This window comes from Chelon labrosus (assembly GCF_963514085.1).
Source record: "Chelon labrosus genome assembly, chromosome: 1".
Classification (NCBI taxonomy): Eukaryota; Metazoa; Chordata; class Actinopteri; order Mugiliformes; family Mugilidae; genus Chelon; species Chelon labrosus.
This window is the reverse complement of record NC_140337.1, coordinates 20,304,764-20,317,347: the sequence shown is the minus strand read 5'-3', so window position 1 is coordinate 20,317,347 and position 12,584 is coordinate 20,304,764. Positions and strand designations below refer to the sequence as shown.

At 41.7% G+C, this 12,584-nt stretch overlaps 1 long non-coding RNA gene across 1 annotated transcript; it reads right to left on the bottom strand.

Annotated features, from left to right (window-relative positions):
* Positions 1 to 1,783: 1,783 nt before the first annotated feature.
* Positions 1,784 to 3,172, bottom strand: LOC311494110. Its single transcript, XR_014699266.1, has 4 exons — positions 2,848 to 3,172; positions 2,458 to 2,766; positions 2,095 to 2,129; positions 1,784 to 1,994 (listed from the first exon to the last, which is right to left on the bottom strand). It is a non-coding gene; the product is annotated as an uncharacterized lncRNA (long non-coding RNA).
* Positions 3,173 to 12,584: the final 9,412 nt, after the last annotated feature.

The window sequence follows — 12,584 nt, the reverse complement described above, 5'->3', positions numbered from 1 at the left end:
TGAGTAAGAGCTGTAATCAATAGTTTTATCACAGCAGTGGATCTTGAATGATGTCTAAGAACTTACTGAGGCTGCAGAGAAGTAAAGCTGTCGTCACTGTGAAGCTCCTCATCGCGTCGTCTTTGATTGTCTCAATGTGATGAGACTTCATTTCTCAAGTCTTAAACAGGGGCATAGTTGGAAAGAGGCGGGGTGTTGTAGGAAATGTTTAACCTAAAAAAAGCAGACAGCTCTTTTACAGTTCAGCCTTTTTTCGCCACAACAATATATCAAAGTGTGAATGCAGTCCAGTCCATGATCGTGTGTAGATAGTCAGCTTTTCTTTGTTTAGCATTTCAAAGACCCGAATAGGAAACGATGTGTGTCACTTAACTTGGCGATGACTTTTTTTTTATTAAAATGCAATAATGACGCATTTCAGCATTAAGCAGGTCAGTTGTAACAAACATGTGGCCACGGCAACCACGGAGCATCAAGCCTGCTGCAGTGAAGTGGCTGCATCTCCTGGTATTTCCTGCCTTTTGTGGAGGTGGTGTAGTGAGGGCTCCCTTGGTCTTCAAGGAACTTGACGAGTAGAAAAAATTCAGGCTGTGAGACCTTTAGTTTTATTCTCACTGCTAGAAAACAATGTTTAGTTTCCACATTGATGACTCAAAGCTGGCGACAGGTAACACATGTGGTTGGAGGCTTTGCATTCACACGCTGTCTGTCCGTCCCATAAACTTGGGCTCGAGAAGGAAGTGGTTTGACTTTGGTGTTTGAAGGTCAAAAGTCATAGTGACCTCATAATACATGTGTCTGGCCATGTGTCAAGCATTCATCAACTTATAATGACAAAAGATAAACTATATCCAAAAGGTCAAAGGTCAACTTCACTTGCAGAATCATGATCATCTGCAAAAACACTTTTATTCATTTCCTGCCAAGTTTTCTGCACAGACATATCTTAAGAGTGTGGTCAAAGAAAGAGGCATATGAATGTGAGGCAACCGCAGTTAATATTAAAGTACACGCAGAGGTGTTTACATCAGGGACTGCTGCATGTGAACAGAGCTGTGTGAACCATTGCTGGCTCTAGAGGGAGCTGTGCAACGTGGATGTGGCAGGTTTGAAAATCAACCAGGGGAGTGGGGGTGGGGTTGAAAAAGAAATTATCTCAGCAGGTGTCTGCAGTCTGCTCCACACCTCTGCTTTAGGCATGAGTCTACTGTGCGTTAGCTGCATGTGACACACACAGAGTTGCCAGCATTCAGGTTGCATTGTAAGGAAGGTGGGGAGATAAATATGTAGGTGGGAAAGAAAAACCTTTGCTGATTCTTCTGCATCAGTTTACTTCCATCTACCACTGTTGGGGTATAATGTGTAATCTTTCCCACTTTTGCCACTCAGTTGTCCAGGTAATACCCTCATCCGGAAAAGTCAGCCGTCTACGTTTTCATGTTTTAAAATGTGTGTCGATAAGTGCACACGCTAGTCTCCTTCTGCACGAGACAGTGTGCCAGTATTCACAGATTCACTGCCTCACGATCTTCACCTCATCTGAGCTCAGACCACACTGCGCTGTCTCTTCCTGTCTAAGAAGCTGCTCTGCACGACAATCACTCCCCTGCTGCACACGTCCACCTCGCTCTGACTGCAACACAGTCTGGACCTCCTCCTCCATCAGGCACCAATCACAGTCTTCAAACAATACAACTTTTTGCGAGAGAGAGAGAGAGAGAGAGAGAGCGGAAGAGACAACGAGGAAGAATTAAAACTCTACCACATATATGCAAGAATAAAAGGGCTCTTTATTGCAGATTCAGATTTGTTTGGACAACATGTAACCCCTCCCCTCGGTTACACAAAACCATACGACAAAGCTTTGCTGCAGAAGTTGTTGCCTGAGTCTATCTGCTGGCAGTATAGATGACATGAGCCTCCACCTCTCTCTCTGATGCAGACCTCATCCTCCTTCTGATGGTTGCAGCCTTCAGCTCATCAGAGTCCAGATCCTGTGAACAAGAGTCAATCAACTCACACTCAGAGGCAAACAGTTTCAGGTGATTGAATGTACAGAACACAAATGATCCTGAAACGGACAGACGGACTCACCGGATCTTTTTGTGGATATTGTTTTTCATTCTTGGCTAAAAGAGAGATAATTAGACATAAACATAAATAGATTACACAGCAATACATTGATCAGCCACAACATTAAAGCCACCAACTAGTAAAGTAAATAACACAGATGACCCCATTATGATGCATTGTGCTTCTGGGAGACACGGGTACTGGTGTTTATGTGGATTTTATTCCGATATGAATCACCCCTCCCCCACGGCATTGACATGGGGGGAGGTGCTGGTTGGAGACGAACCCAACCATCCGTATGATATAAGAGAAAATATGATTTGTCAGACCAGGCCACCTTCTTCACTTCACCTGCAGACAGACATAGAAGCACAGAAAAGCTACCTCTATGAAGTTTCCCGTTTTCAACAATCAGAACAACGGTGACTAGTAACAGGAGAGCAGTCACTCCACCAAGGATCACACTCGTCACCCTTGCTGTTACGTCAGACTCTTCTACAAGGAAATAAAAATAAGTTTTAGAAATAACATCAGATTTTACATCAGCAGTTTGCAGAATGTTTTGAACAAAACTGGAATCATCAAAGTTTGACGTTTCAGGACAGCAATTTCCCTACATAGAAACATTTATAAGATTCCTACCTTTACAATGGGCATCATCATAATCGCTGGGGGGTTCGTCATTGCCTTTACCTGGAGTTATTATGAGAATCAAATGTGAATCTACTCAAAAGGACATGCTGGACAAAAAGAGCACCAAGACTCCACTCTCACCTTGAACATTTAACCGTCTCACATCCATGATCGTGTGTCCTCCCTTGTAATATCCACAGAGGTACAGTCCAGAGTCAGATGAGTCCACTTGTTTGATTTTGAGGAAGACAACAGAAATGTTGGAGCTCATGTTAAATTTTCCATTTTGAAATCCCGTACAGAACTTAGGAGTGCCACTAAACCCGTACATAGAAGAGATGCAGCTGATCTTGGTTGTGTTGTCCAGTTTGGACCAGAATGTGTGAGTTGGAGAATCAGAGTCGTTGGAGCACATCAGTGTGACCTCTTCACCAAGCTGGACGTTCACAGTCTGAGAACCTGAGACAGAGATCCAGCCTGAAACACACAACAGGAGAGTGAGTAACAGCTGTAATCAATAGTTTTATCACAGCAGTGGATATTGAGTAAAGTCTAAGAACTTACTGAGGCTGCAGAGAAGTAAAGCTGTCGTCACTGTGAAGCTCCTCATTGTGCATTTGATCCTCTCACTGCAGTGACGCTTTATTTATCAGCTCTTATACAGGGGGCTTAGTCGGAAAGAGGCGGGGTGTTGTTTTAAGTACAGCACATACTCTGCACTGAGGGATACGTCAGCCTGTGATGTATTTGAGCATCTAATGTTTCTCTAATCGTCAATTCATTTACAAAATTACAAATAAATGGTTAACATACACAACTAACATTTATTGCTAAAGAATAAAGTGAATGTGGTGCACGCCTGTTCAAAGCTTAGCCTGTATGCTGAGCTGCTGCCTCAGTACAGAGGTGAAGGTGAGAAGTGATCACACGAGCGACAAATGGTGCACACCCATGTATCTGTTGCTTAAAAGAGCTTTTCAGCATTTTGACCAGATGCTGCTTATGAGGTTATATTGGCTCCATAGACTGTATGTAAAAGATGGCAGTGGTCACTAAATCTGAAGTGTCTTAAAGTGCAATATCACTGATGGTCACTAGGGACCAGCTTCAACAGATTTTCATTCAGAAATACACCGCCTGGCCAGAAAAGAAGTTGCCACCTGGATTTAACTAAGCAAATAGGTACGAGCCTCCTATTGGATAATTACTGCATGAGCAATTATCTTTCAGCTGGCAACAAGTTATTTAACCCCAACTGATGCAATGAGTAGCTTCTCATTTCTTATGGTGAAATCATTGGCATGCATCAAGCAGAGAAAACATCTAAGGAGATTGTAGAAACTACTAAAATTGGGTTAAGAACTGTCCAACGCATTATTAAAAACGTGAAGGATAGTAGAGAACCATCGTCTTTGAGGAAGAAATGTGGTGGGAAAAATATCTTGGTTGACCGTGATCGGCGATCACTTAAACGTTTGGTGAAATCAAATGGAAGAAAAACAACAGTAGAACTCAGGGCTATGTTTAATAGTGAAAGTAAGAGGATTTCCACACGTACAATGTGAAGGGAACTCAAGGGATTGGGACTGAACAGCTGTGTAGCCTTAAGAAAACCACTAATCAGTGAGACCAACCTGAAAAAAAGGCTTCAATATCCTAGGGAGCATGAAGTTTGGACTCTCGAGCAATGAATATATTGAATGACCAGGTTATATCGTCAATGGATTTTTTCTTCCCTGATGGAACGGGCATATTCCAAGATGACAATGCCAGGATTCATCGGGCTCAGTTTGTGAAAGAGTGATTCAGAGAGCATAAGACATCATCCAGACCTTAACCCCATTGAGAATCTTTGGTATGTTCTGGAGAAGGATTTGTACAGTGGTCAGACTCTCCCATCATCAATACAAGATCTTTGCAAAAAATTTATGCAACACTGGATGGAAATAAATCTTGTGACATTGCAGAAGCTTATTGAAACAATGCTACAGCGAATGCGTGCTGTTATCAAAGCTAAAGGCGAAATATTAGTGACCTTTTTTTTGGCCAGGCAGTGTATTTGAATGACAAGTACAGACTGCTGCCACCTGCTGGTATGGAGAGTTATTTCCTCTTGCACAGGTGCAGACCATAAGTGCTCACTGGCAGACCCTGTGTTCAAATACAACTTTTTAGTCCAGACATAAGCGATGTTAGGTAACACTGGCCCTTGTCTCCATCAGTTCTTTGAGTGAGTGTGTCCAGGCCTTGAAAGGATAAACTAGAGGGACAAATATCATAAATTTTGGCATTTAGGGACATTAAAAATGACATTAAATATGAACTATGACTGTGATGAACTAAAGTTTAAAGAATCTCAATGTACGATGTTTGAAAGCTGCTGCAGGAAGCAACAGTGCAACTTAACAGAACACACAAGAAGAGTAGCACACCGTTTGGATTTGGAAAAACATATATCTTTGCATGCAATGGGATGCTCTTACAGCCAATCAGAGCAATTTAGTTAAAAACTAATGAGATGTCGTGTGTGCTGATGTTGCTCTTTTGTCCTTTACCTCATAAAGCCCTCAAAACTATTTCATTGGTCTTTGCCGGAGTATTAGCAGTTCCCAACAAAGTGACTCCAGACCAATCTTTAAAAGTTTTGTGAGCGGGAATAGTCAGGCTGACAGGGAAGCTATGAGTTCACTACCTGTTTGATGAAGGTTGCTTTGAGGCTGCAGCAATGTGAACTTAATGCACAGGAAGAAATACCATGCAGCTCACGACCTCTTCCTGTGGTTTAGATTTCACCGTGTTTGCACTCAATCACGTACTAAGTTCCTAAGCTGTATCTTTTGTTGTTCAATTTAGCACTCCACCGCGGGCTGCTGGCAATGTAGGTACTTTGAAAATTCAGTTTCCATTATCGAAGAAAGCCACACAGTATTTACTGCAGTATTGTTTATTCCTTTAAAGGCAGCTTTGACCACTTAACTTTCACCTCAGACCGCACTGTGCTGTCTCTTCTATTTTTTTAATCTTAGCATGATTGGACAATTCATCAATCAATCACGTCCTTCAGCAAGCATTCGCGCCACAGCTGTAACTCGTTCTAAGAGACAAGATGGCTAACGTTAGTAGCGGAGACTCAATGATGCTTAAGGAAAACTCAATTATTTCACTTAAAAAAACTTTAAGTAATTTTTTCGTCGGTCGGCTGTGGAGAAGAAAAGGGTGAAGGAGTTGGGACTGGACTGTCCGGACTTAAACATTTTGCAGCAGGCTACTGATCGTGGCAGGACATACACAAGGAGCTTCACCTCAAATGTGTATGCTAAACGGAATTGGCTAGCTGGATGTGCAGTAGGTAATGCTTTTTTTTGTGTCCCCCGCGTGCTGTTTCAAAGTCCCGGGACAGAGATGTTATGGACTACAACGGGGATGAAGGACTTAAAACATTTTACCGAGAAAGTCAAGAAACACGAGTGCAGCCGCAGCCACCTTGATAATAGCTTGAAGCTACATTTTTTTGGAAGGCTTAGCATTGCTCTCTCTCTCACTCACTCTCTCTCTCTCTCTCTCTCTCACACACACACACACTCTCACTCTCTCACACTCTCTCTCTCTCACTCTCTCTCAAACACACATACAAACAGAGAGAGAATGTTAACTTGTGTATAATTCCTATTTTTATTGACGTTAGCACTTTTAAACTTGCTGGATTTTACAAGGCAAATAAATTAAGTTAAAACTTAGTTCCATGGCCCCATTTGTCTTTGTAAGGAAATGTTCTGTTTTGTCTAATTATTTTGTCAGAATGCTTAGTTTGTATGTGAAAATCACAAAAAAAATCTACTGGGGGAGGATGCCCCCAGACCCCCCTACAGGGGTTTGATTTACAAACTTTGTGGCCCCCCTAACATAAAATTCACCAGCCGCCACTGCAATTGGAGTAATTTAGTTGAAAACTAATGAGATGTCGTGTGTGCTGATGTTGCTCTTTTGTCCTTCACCTCATAAAGCTCACCAATACAATCTGATTGGTCTTTGCTGGAGCATAATCAGTTCCCAACGAAGTGACTCCAGACCAATCTTTAAAAGTTTTTTGAGCGAGAATCGTCAGGCTGGCAGGGAAGCTATGAGTTCACTAGCTGTTTGATGAAGGTTGCTCTGAGGCTGCAGCAATGTGAACTTAATGCACAGGAAAAAATACCATGCAGCCCATGACCTCTTCCTGTGGTTTAGATTTCACCTGTGTTTACACTCAGTCACGCGTTTGGCTGTGTTTACACTCAAGCCGTATCTTTTGTTGTTCAATTTAGCACTCAACCGTGGGCTGCTGGTGATGTATGTAGTTTGAAAATTCAGTTTCCATTATCGAAGACAGCCACACAGTATTTACTGCTTCATTGTTTATTCCTTTAAAGGCAGCTTTGACCACCTAGCCTTCATCTCAGACCACATTATAGTGTTTCTTCCTGTCAACAAGTGACACGAGCCTCACTCAGAGCCCTCGAGTTATTACACTCTCTCCCGCCAAACACAAATCACATTGAAAAGACAGAGATTCATGACTGAAATCTCAAGGAAACAAATAAGTACAACTAAGACAGAGAAGAAGAAAATTACATAAGCTCCTCCCCACCCAAAACAATGTAGTTCGTCAGACGCCCGTCAGCAGAGGATTTGGTGTCAAGACTGCAAAGTGCAACGTCAAGAAATTGAAATACAAAGACAAGACTGGAGTATGAGTACATCAATATGTAGACCATCTCATGCCCTTGCTCTGGGGGTTTCACACTCAGTGTGTTTAGAGGTTAGGGTTTTTCTCACATTAATGTTACAGCATGTCGCAGTGCATTAAACTGCTGCTGAGTGGGTGACACAACAGTTAAATGTGAAACTGCACTGTTGCAGACCTCAAATGAACTCCCACTGTAAGAGAATCTACAGTAGGCCACAGTTCAGCTGGATCCTGCGCCATTTTGGCTTGAGAACTGCGAAAGAACACACCAACCAGGGCATTCACGGTTAAGCATCAGCTCCACTGTTCTGCAGCTCCAGGTGCTGAATAAAAAGCATTTGTGTCCACTTCTCCGTCTGAAGAATGTATGTAGTGTCTTTCATTTCTGGGATGAAAAGTCACAGCTGCATAGTTCAAGTCGTCTGAGCTCTGTCTCTGTGGAAAGAAAGAAAGCATTTTCAGTCAAGAAAAACATTCATTGGCAAAGTGATTGTAGTGATTGCTGAAACAGTACTTAATGAACACTACCTGTCTCTCTTGTGGCTTCTGTTCTTCAATATGAGTTACTGTAAATGACAGTTGGAGCAATATTCAGTAATTTTGCTACTTATAGATTTAGTAGAAAGTTGTGGATAGGTGATCAACATCAACTGAAACGCAAGTACCTTTCTGAAGCCTTTTGATTTTAACGACCAGAGAGATGACGACCATAACCAGGAAAACCATCAGAGCTCCGAGGATCACATTCATCAGATAAATTAACTCCTGAATCGCCTCTACAAGACAGATTACTAAGTTAAATAAAGCTTTATATGTCTTGTAGCTTTGGATACGAGTTAAATCTGAACTGGCACAGTATACTACAATTGTTTTAAAGTGAGGAAAAGAAGAACTGAGTTAATATGATAAATCTAAAATCTTACAAATTTCATCCAGTTCTTCGTGACTTTCAACAAAATTAAATGAATGAAGATAAAAATCTTACCTTGGACCTCTAAATATGTTGTCTTGACGATAACAGAATAGTTGCGAAACATGTAAAATCCACAGAAATACAGTCCAGAGTCAGATAAATTTACCGGTTTGATTTTGAGAAAGACAGTGGACATGTTGGAAGTCATTTCAAATTTTCCAGTTTCAAATCCATCAGAGTATGTAGCAGACTGGAGAGACTGGAACATTTTGGCGACACACTGGAGCTTGGATCTCTCGACGACTCTGAACCAGATTATTTCAGTAGCAACGCTGGAAAAGTTGGAGCACATCAGAGTGACTTCTTCCCCAGGATGGACGTTCACAGTCTGAGACTCTGAGACAGAGATCCAACCTGAGGCAAGCAGCAATAGCCTTACTCTTCAGCTAATAAAGCAATGACATTAATGAGTTTTTAATATCGCAGTGGATATTGAATAATTGCGTTAGCACTTACTGAGGCTGCAGAGAAGCAAAGCTGTTATCATGGTGAAGCTCCTCATCGTGCATCTGATGGTTTCACTGCTATGACACTGTATTTCTCAGATCTTGTGAAGGGGGCTTAGTTGGAAAGAGGCGGAGAGTAAATGACTTATGGACAGGAAATGTTCAATCATAGTATCAGTGGCTCGAGGTTATGAAGGCCACAGTGCAGTACTAACTTTGCATCATTATTAATAAACAGCCAATTAGGTTTATAGCGATCAGAAGTGAGCATATAGCAGCAAATGACGCCCATTTTTAGCGACGTTTAGATCTTGCATTAACATCCATTCTGTGACCAGTTTAAAGTGTGAACGCACCCAGGACGCATTGAGGACACATTTGAGTGATTTGATCTGTGACCACATTCAGAGGTGGTCTGCAACACACACATTTGTCCATATTGATTTATATCCCACTGTGCGTTAAATGAAATGATTATCTATCTTATTTTTCCTCATTTCTCCAGAAAAAAACAAAACAAAACAAAAAACACAACCGCCAGATGATCCAGAAAAGGAAAGAGCATTATGAGTGAAAATTTCTCCAAATTTCTCCAAACTTTTAAAAACCTGGACACCAACAGTAACCTAGAAGCCAAGCAATTTGTGTAAATATAATGTGCTGAAAAAGCATTTTGTGTAAATATAATGTGCTGAAACCAGTGGTTTAGAATTCACCCAGTTCATACTCAATCACACACTTCATCTTTATTTATGTAATGGCACATTTGACCTCCTCGTTTTCACCTCAGACCACACTGTGCTGTCTCTTCCTGTCAACAAGTGATGTGAGCCACCCCTCAGCGCTCCACTGCTGCAGACCGGAATCTAACTCTCTCCATGCAAGAGTATGGACAGTCCTCAGAGTCACTACGCTCCCCACCAAACACCATGCACAAGACTGTAAGGATCCAGAGGATTTAAAAAAAAATAATAATAATCAAAAGCAAAAAAAAATAAGCGAGAGAAAAGAAGAAAGGGACTTGAACTTGAAGTGATGGAAACACCTTCCCACACATGGCACAAGTGGTTGACGTTGCATTTATTCTGAGCTGCAATTCCAGTTGCTTCCTGAATCTGTGAGGTGGCAGTATAACTCACATTTAGCTCCATTTGTGTCCCTGCTGCAGGTCACTCTTAAAGAGACTTTTGAAGTAATCTGTCCTGTGTATATTCTGTTCTCCATGAACTAAAAGACAAACTGGATGTATAAATATGATAAAATATACAAGAAAGCTCATATTGACTAACACGTGCCTGGAGCCATCTAATTTTTACAACCAGACAAATGACGACCGTGAAGAGGAAGACGGTCAGCGCTCACAGTTCACAGAGTTATGATACAATATCATATGATACTATTGTTTACAACTATTCCACAAAATCCTTATTTCAATATTCATCAAAGAAGACACATGTGATTTTTTTTTTTCACACAAAGACAAAACTTACCTTGAACCTCTAAATACACTGCGATCACAATAATTGGGTGTCTGCTTACATGATAACCACAGAAATACAGCCTCAAGTCAGATGCATTCACCTCAACGATTCAATTCACCTCAACGATTTGGAGAAAGATTGGAAATGTTGTATCTCATTAAAACAAAAAACAAACAAAAAAAAAACATAATTTATGAAGCAGGCTCAGGAGATTTATACATAGAGCAAACGCCGGTTTCTACTTGGGATGGCTTCTGTTGGTGAATTTGAACCACAAGCTCCATGTGGGATAGCTGGTTGGAGCACATCTGTGTGACATTTTCCAACTTGGAACAAGCATCATATGCGATTAACAAAGATTTAAATTAGAAACAAATCAATACGTTTACATGAGTTAATTAATAGTCTGCAGCACAGTAGATGCTGAGCACAGAAGTGAAGCTGTTACCAAAGGGAGGATTGTGTTTTTGCATGACATGGTGCATGGCTGCAACCGCACATTGTGAAGGCGTTGAAAGAGGCGTGGAGTCTTTGATGCCTATCTTGTTGTTCGCAACATTCACACATTCAACACTAAAGAATAATCTTGAAAGCTGATCTCAGACCCCTCATATTCTAAATCCTTCCGCTTAACAGTCAGTCTGCGCTGCATCTTCCCCTCACCACAAGTCGAAGACAAATGGTTCGTGTTTTTAAACTACCTTAGAGATTTATATCTCCTGACACAAAATTTGGGTGATGGTAAGCTGTCATCTTCAATTTGCTCAGTGAACTGCATCCAAAGTGGAACCACGTGGATGGCGACATGGTTCCGACATTACACAATATTTTGACCCCGCTTTACAGAATATTACAGAAAAAAGTATTGTTCCCCTTCTGCATAAAAGTCAGGGCTGAATATTTGGACATGAGCAACGGAAGCTTTGAAAACATTGCTTCCGTATTCTGTCATGATATTGACTTTTGAACCCTTTCTGCTCCTTCAGGGTACTGAGTTTTGGATTACGCATTTCCTGTTTTATTTTGAAATGGTCCCTTACCCTGTGTCTTTCAGTTACTTGTACTTCCTGTATTTGTCTACATCCCTATGCTCCTCACTTATTGATCTCACCTGTGTCTCCTTCCCTCATTAGTCCTGAGTGTATATATATTGTCCCACCTCTTACTTTACCACTTGGTCTGTGCTCTTCCCTGGAGATTTCTCTGTGTTTTTAGTTGTTATTCCTTACCTGTTTTCTCTTTGGATTACCTTGTGTCACTCTTGTTACCTTCAGTGTACGTCTCATTAAACTGAACTTTAATATTTCTCTTAGCGCTGTGTCCGTGAGTGTGTCCTGCATTTGGGTCTTCCTTTTCCCCTGGCACACCTATGACATTTTCAATATCATATCTCTGTGTTTTCTGCAATTAATAGGTGAGACATGCAACATGCTTTGCCGATTGATGGACTGGCTTGTTGCAGTGAAGTATGTATAGTGGCCACAGTGCAATAAGGCTTAGGGAACACTTCCACTACTGCAAGTTTCATAACCCTCCCAGAATGCAGATCTATTTTTATTAAACTAAAAACAGACACAACTTCCCACTCACGCTACGCTGAGCACAGATGTTATTTACCGTCTTATGCTGTTTCCTCAGTGACCAGACAGGCTTCCGTTTCCGGGTCACTGCTCGTGCAGCTGACCGGTCGGTGCAGAAAGTAGCTTTTAATGTTTGTTTTAATGTTTGTTTCTTCGTTACGTGAGTTTTGACTGTCTACTGCTACCGTATAGGTCTAGTTCAGTATTTTCGTGTTGTGTTGTGCGGGCGCTGCCACCTCCTCACACACACGCCGGACCAACAAGCTAACGTTAATTAAGCCAGCTAGCTTTGCGCTCACTGCTCCAAGTATGGACTTTACACGGACGCTATGGACTCTTATGCTCCTACTTTTCGTCTTGGATTATCTATATGGATATACTCTTCTGGACATCCAACGGATTACTTACTCCAGGGACTTTTTACTTAAGCTGCAATTTCACTCTCCCCAAGCCCCCGTCACGGACAAGTTGCCGGAGGAGCTACAACGTAAACTCCCAACCGGCCAGACAGACACTCTGCACAACAACAGAAAGAAGGTAACGAGACGGGGGAGGAAGAAGAAGGGTGGAATCAAAGCAAAACTTAGGCGAGGAGATAATAAGCACCGTGCACACCCCTCAGTGATCCTTGCTAATGTGCGCTCATTGCGTAACAAGACTGATGAACTGCAA